A 7484-nucleotide genomic window follows, 5' to 3' on the forward strand; every position below is an offset into this window, starting at 1 on the left:
AAATAAGGATATTCTAGAGAGTATGTTCTCTTTATGGCCATTTTGCGCCTTACAAACATATCTATTGACTTCATATTTGTTTTGTAGGACAAGACTTTCCTACCATACACTATGTGGAATAAATATGCAGAATTACAACGAACACACACACGAAAACAGTGAGCTCCTCATGAGTATCTTGGCAATTTTTTAAAATTTGTACTGAAACAAGATGTAGGGTTAGGCCCACTTCGTTGGGCCACAAACTCAAATGAAAAGGAACAGAGAAAATTATAAAAAAAAAAAAAAAAAAAAAGGTAGGATAAGTTGTAAAATAAAATTGTGGAAAAAAACGTGTTTCAATTTTGTAATGCGAAAACGAAACGCGAAAACCAAAACCAAAACGCGGAATTGAAACGTATTGTGGAGATATATTTATTGCTTCTTGCTATTTTAAAATAGATTTGTGAGTGAACAATATTGTTTAGAATAAAAAAAGTAGGCAAGTTTAAAATAGATTTGTGAATGAACAATATTGTTGAGATATAATTATTGCTTCTTGCTATTTTAACAAAAGACAAAAAAATAAATTGAAACTTTAGTTTACACAATAGTAAAATAAAAGGGGTTGAAACAAACGTGCCAAACGTAAAAAGGGGTAAGAGCTAAAAGAAGTTAGAAGTTGAAACGAATGTGTGAAAGTTAAGTAGGGTAAAAGTTAAAAGAAGTTTAAAAGGGGCGAAATGACAAGTTTAAAAGGGATGAAATGACAAGTTTAAAATCATCAATTCTATATTTGGATCGACCAACCATGACTTTTGTTGTAAGCAGATGGACGTAGCTGGTTTCTTTTGTTAGTGTTACTTTTGTAGCTTCATGTGGACTGTTAAGTTTGGCTATTTTTTTCTTTTGGCATTAGCTTCTAATGGGCATACAAGTAGTGGACAAGTCTCTAGTAGTCCAGCTTGTTGTATTGTATGGTTTAATTTTCACTATTTGTGAAAATTGATATATATTTAATTTCATGTTTTTTGAAAAAAAAAAAAAAAAAAAAAAGCCATGAAATGACGTGGAACCAGGATCATCAAGTGGGCCAGATTTGCTGGAGCCTATCGGATGAGAGTCCCCAAGTTATCTACTCTATATTATTGTTGAAGTTTGATTTGTTTCCTTATTAGTTTAGGGTTTCTTAATTATAAAACCCTGCGTATTAGTTTATTTGGCATCACTTTTCTTATCAATAATAAAATTACAGCTTTAAGCTTACGGCTTGTGCTTTGTTTTAAAACATATCTTTCTTGTTTGCGGAGAGCGATTGTCTCCTTAACAATCTCGTCCGCATCATGAAAGGTAGAAAGGTGGTTAAAAGTAAATGTTGGGAAAGGGTTAAAAAAAAAAAAAAGTTGTGAGTAGTGCTATGGACCAATGGGGTGTGAGGATTTTGTGTGGTAAATAGAATGTAGCATAATATAATACAATGTGATTAAATATACTACCCACTCTTTAGAACTGGGGTAATTTTTGTTGTTTCAGTGTGTTCAGGGACACATACATCCTATTGTTGTTGTTAGAGAACTTAAGGTAGTCATGTTTTTGGACACTTATAATATCATATTAATTATTAGACAAAACTTATGAATAGTACTAGGGGTATTTTTGCCTTTTCACCCTTTTCCCCCCTTTTCCCTTCTTTCTTTCGACTAACACCACAAAAGCCCCCCCACACTTTGTTCAAAAATTAAAATCCGCCCCCAACACAGGGGGTTAAAGCGTTAAATCAAAATTTTCAAAACTTATGAATAGTATCAGGGGTATTTTCATCTTTTCACCCTTTTTTTCTTCCCTTTTCCCTTCTTTCTTTCAACTAACACCACAAAATCCCCCCACACTTTGTTCAAAAATTAAAATCCGCCCTCAACACAGGGGGTTAAAGCGTCAAATTAAAATTTTCATAAAATATCTTAAACAAACTCCACTCAAATATTCAACAGGTCATATCTTCTCGCTCGCAACGAGTTAAATTTTTCCGACACCATCCTTAAACTCGAAATAATTTTATGAACACAATGTCACTAACTATACGCAAAACGGACACTTTTAAAAAAACGCTAAATATTTAGGGTACTTTTCATATATGTTGATTTTTCACTCGCAGGCTCCGTAACTAAACACAATAAAATAAATTAAAAATCGAACACCCGACGCGAAGCGAGGGTTTCGAAAACTAGTTATGTCAATAAGTCAAAATGCAATGTTGTAATGATATCACCTCAAGCTTTTGAAAGCTCAAATTTCTCTTTATTATTGTGCGTAATTTGAAGGAAAGAAACAAGGTTTTTGACAATATTTGGTGTGACAAGGACATTACGTAAATGCAAAGGTCGATGAAGGGTTGACAAAATACTATGTAGTGTTAGTGACAGAGATGGAAGTTCCATCACCAACAACGACAGATCTTCTTGATTTAGCCTCAAGATTGTCTTTGTTAATGTCTTATTTTCGCTCCTATAATATAAAGCAAACCACTTAGACATATAGAACGGATACATAATAATGCTTCTTTTAATTCAAGGCCCAAGACAACCTGGCCGAAGGAGCTTTTCAAGAAACTAAGAAGTTATTATAAGAGTTGCTAACCTTAATTGCACCAATTGCAGGGCTGCTAAATGGGGGCTGAAATTCTCAAGCTCACCTTAAAACGGCCAACCGAGCAAGACTCTAAAACGGCAAGAGCAATACTGTATGAAAGTGTCTTGCCGATGCTCTTTCTTGGGGTTCCTTAGACTTATAATAGTCACACACAACTCCCTGAATCACTTCTGGATGTTCCATGCGGTTGTATTTGAAGTAAAAGACTTTATGGACAGGAAGAACATATTTATGATTTACTTGAATGGGTTAGATTCAAGATTATGGGAACTGATTGAGACTGAATATGTTTGACCAATGTGATAACGAATTGATATGTAAAATCTAGTTGGATGTTCGAATTCCTCTTAAAAGTCCACTGAAAATGGCACATTTGCATGTGTACATCGAGCACACTAAAAATCTTGGACATAAACTTTTCAGCAATTGTGTGCGTCACAGCACTAGTACATAATATGCATGCATAATATCATAAAATAAATAAGAATTGAAAAGTCGGGGTTTTGAGTTAACATTGTCGCATTCCATTGATTAACATTGATTAACAATGTCGCATCCCGTTGATTAACAATGTTGCATCCCGGAAGAATCCAAGTGAACTTTTCCCCCTACCAGTGATACAATTTGGAAGAAGATTGTACTAAGACCGTAAAACCCACTGTAATTCTGTCGTAACTTACGGTCTTCACAGATTTTTACCAATTTCTTCAATTTCTCAAATTGGTAAATTCTTGTTCGATTTTCAAAGAAAAGAAATACCACCGGCACACATCACGCACCCCACACCACGCACGTTGCAGAATGCTCTTTGCGTGGCGCGTGCGTGTTGTCATTTGTCAGTTGTCATGATCAAAAATACTACTTAAATTATTTACAGAAGAAGTAAGATGAGAAGATGCACATGTATCCATTATCCATTCCACGCCTCCAAACTCATGTCGAATAAGATTGTTGTACGCGTGTGGAATGTACCTCTCCTGATGTTTACCCCATGTAATCTGATGAGGGCCATTGTTATTGAGTTGACTAAAAAGGTTTGCTGGTCATGCAATATGGGCTTTGGAATATGTTGAGGCCAACAAATTTAGCACAATGTTGTTGAGTATCGATATAGGTATTGGGCCTAGTATAAATCGGTTGATAGTTGTAGAATGCAGGAACATTGGAGAATCGATTGGGCCATTTTTGAACAGATGATACATGATGCTTCCGTAAAAAAATGATCTTTGTTCGAAATCTAATTTGTAACAAAAATATACTCCGAATATGAAATCACAATTCGATATGTGGAAGGTAGTGGGTTTATGTTAAAGACCCAAAAAATAAAAATATGGAGAAATATTTTCTTCTTTTCTTTATTTTCTATCTTTTGTTCTTTTCTTGCAACTTCATTTTACTAACTTGTTGTGATGGAATATATATCTATTAAGCGAAACTTGGTGAAATATTGAAATTGAAGAGGTACGTAGTCGATTGATTTGATTATGATGGGAGGTGAAGGAGATGAAAAAGAATGGTAAATTAATACAGAGAAATTGGAGAGGGTGGTGGATAAAGCATCTGATACCATGAAAAGGGTTTTGTTTTCATTGATCAAAACTTAATACATCTATGAATAGATACATGCAATTAAACGAAGACACTAGTCATTAAATAGACCCTAAATGGGGTGATGCCAATAGCCTAGAGATTTTTTTTTTTTTTGTCCGAAAAAGATGAAGTGTATTAATTAAAACGATCTTCATCAAAACAATGAAGATAATAAGTAAGATACAAAAAGTGAACACTCGGTCCATACAAGAAACTTACAAATTGAAAGAAAAAGCTAATAACATAATAAAGACGGGTTATGTTCCCATACATAGAATTGTGACCCATTGCAAAGTTTAAGATTCGTTGCCCAAAGAAAAGTCCTGAGTTTAATGTTATGAACCAAAATCGAACGACATATGAATTTTCGATTCAGAATTTCATCATTTCTTGCCATCCAAATTGCCCAAAACGTTGCGGGACCGATCAACTTCCAAAACATGGACGCTTTAATACCCATACCGTAGAACTAATCAAACGAAAATCTTCAATTGAACGCCGTATAACCCAAACAAAATTCCACCAACTAAATAGGTCCGACCAAACCTTAAACGTCCATTTACAATGTAACAAAAAATGATTGACCATTTCGACTTCCTCCAAGCACCATACACAAATTGGATTGTGACGAGGGTAAAATATGTCTTTTAATAAGAACATCATACACGGGAATACTATTACGAATTGCAAGACAATGAAATAACATAACTTTAGACGGAACGTTGTTACCCCAAACGACTTTTGGCCACGTGGGAGGGTTAACAAAATTTGATTGAACAAGAATTCGGACTGTGTCGGAAACCGAGTACTCACCTTCCGGAGAGGCTGACCAAAACAATTTATCATCCACCATGATGTCCAAATGGACACGCGATAACAGAAGGCCCAAATCATGGGCTTTAATTGAATTGCAAAACGACAGAAGGCGTATAATCCCCAGTTCCCACTCACTAAAATGCAACAATTGAGATGAGTCGAATATAAAACATTGACTAACCGTAACAAGAGGTAGGAGGCTTGAATCAAAAAGAGAAGGAAATGCGTCTTTAAAAGCACAATTATTTATCCATACATCATGCCAAAATAATATATTTGACCATTCCCTACCTTCCATTTCCAAACATTCGGACCAACTATGCCTTCAGAAGAAAAATCGTGTTGAAAGTGAACCAAGTTTCTCCAAATAGTGAAAGTTGAGAAACATGTAAAGAGGATACATTATGCATTAGATTTCTTCCAAACGAAAACCCAAAAGAGGACGTCACAATAGATTTCCAAAGACAAGGCTTGTTAGAATTGAACTTTGCCCACCATTTAGCAAGCATTTCTAGGTTTTTAATACAGAGAGGGGTAACTCCTAACCCACCTAAATCTTTGAGAAGACACGCCGTTTCCCATTTAACTAAGCACGTCTTCTTTTTGAGACGTATAATGAATGGGTAGATTAGATATAACCTCATTGACCATAATCAAACAACCTCCAAAAGAAAGACATCTACCTTTCCACCGGCAAGCTTCTTTTTGAACTTTTTTACAATAGGATCCCACATAGAAATACGATTAGAATTGAAATCAATCAGAATACCTAGATACTCCATAGGGATGGACCCGACTTTACACTCAAAAATAGCCGAAAAATTAATCATGTCTTCTTTAGAAAAATGAATGCCATCTAAATTTGTTTCAATAGCATTCATTTGAAGAACGGATAATTGGTAAAACAAACCCATAATAAACTTGATACGGTTTAGCTCACGAGTGTTAGGTTGTGCAAAAATAATTGTGTCTCCGCAAATTTCCAATGATTGATGGTCAAATTATTACCAAACTTGCACCCTTCCAAGAAACCATTGGCTAAATCCCTTAGAGAGAAGTTTACTCAAGATTTCGGCTACAATAATGAACAAAAAAAGAGGATAACGGGTCACCTTGACGAAAAATGATATGGCCGAAACGGACGGTTTTATATTCGCGGTGTCGTTAGGCCGTGGCACGTCAGAATCAGCTACCACTAGGGCGAGTAATGGTTGCTTTATTATTTATATTTAGCTGGGATTCCAAGCTATAACTCACCTACTTGTCTTCCTTTTAACGAGTAAGTGGTAAATATAACTCAGGTACGTATTTTTGTATGTTTGTTCAGTAATGTGGGACAAAAGTGCCTATATAGTTAACCCTAGTGACAAGAGGTGATAGATTTAAGATTAACTAGATAAAATAGTAATTAGACAATAAAAGTAAAGATAGGTGTGAAGAATAGAATTCTGAAGGGGAATTATCGCAAGAGTTTAACTTCCTAGGATAAACACTAAACCTCAATCAACTGGGCTATGAACCTAACTGATATGCCATTAACGGACGGTTTTATTTTGTGCGATGTCGTTAGGTCGCACGGTGTCCGATTCGGTAGCACACAGCGTCTTTGTTTATTTATATTTTGCGGGGCCTAAATTTACTTTACTTTCTAAGGTGTAGAAGGTGTAAGTTAACCTAGTGTCGAATTTTTATGCTGATTAACGAATTGAAGATCAAGTAGATAACTGTCTTTTAATTAAATTACCTGGATAAAAGATAGTAGTTGATTTTAGCTAAAGGTCCTAAATGCAGAAAAAAGTAAATAAAGTGGGAGGATATCTGGAGTATGCAGATCAAGGAAATGTTGACCAAGATATCAGTATTGGGTTAGGGAAAGGTAATTATGCTTATGTTAAGACTATGCTTGGATTGATGTTGATCTGGTTGGATGAGCCAATTACACAGACCTACTTATTTCTGAACTCTCGGAGTTCTCTTTGAGCAGTGAGAAGTATGTCACTTGGTCGTATAACTGAAGTGTAACAATACCTCGGAGGTTATCCTCAGCAGAGTACTAGGTTTATTAGTGAGTTAAGCTCTAATCCTAACCCTCGTTATCAGTTCAGATAACTGAATAACAACGTGCCGTGTTGATTGAACACTGATCACAAACGGAAGGAGTCCGTCGGTTTAAGTTGGCAAAACCTTAAATGAAAACTAACAACCATTTCATCATACTAGTGAGATCACAACAAATCAAACATTATACAGCATTACAGTTAATATACTGATAGTAAAGCAGATAGAAACCTAATAAGTACCTAAACAGTTGGCATGACTAAGACCTAGGGCAACAATCAAACAAGAACATGCAATAGGCTTGGGTCATGCAGTAGAGGCACTAACTAGATCTTAACAGCTCCTAAGAGGTCTCTTCGGAATAGTCAATAGGCATACTAGGTCATTCATGT

This window comes from Rutidosis leptorrhynchoides, chromosome 2 (genome assembly GCF_046630445.1).
Source record: "Rutidosis leptorrhynchoides isolate AG116_Rl617_1_P2 chromosome 2, CSIRO_AGI_Rlap_v1, whole genome shotgun sequence".
NCBI classification, from domain to species: domain Eukaryota; kingdom Viridiplantae; phylum Streptophyta; class Magnoliopsida; order Asterales; family Asteraceae; genus Rutidosis; species Rutidosis leptorrhynchoides.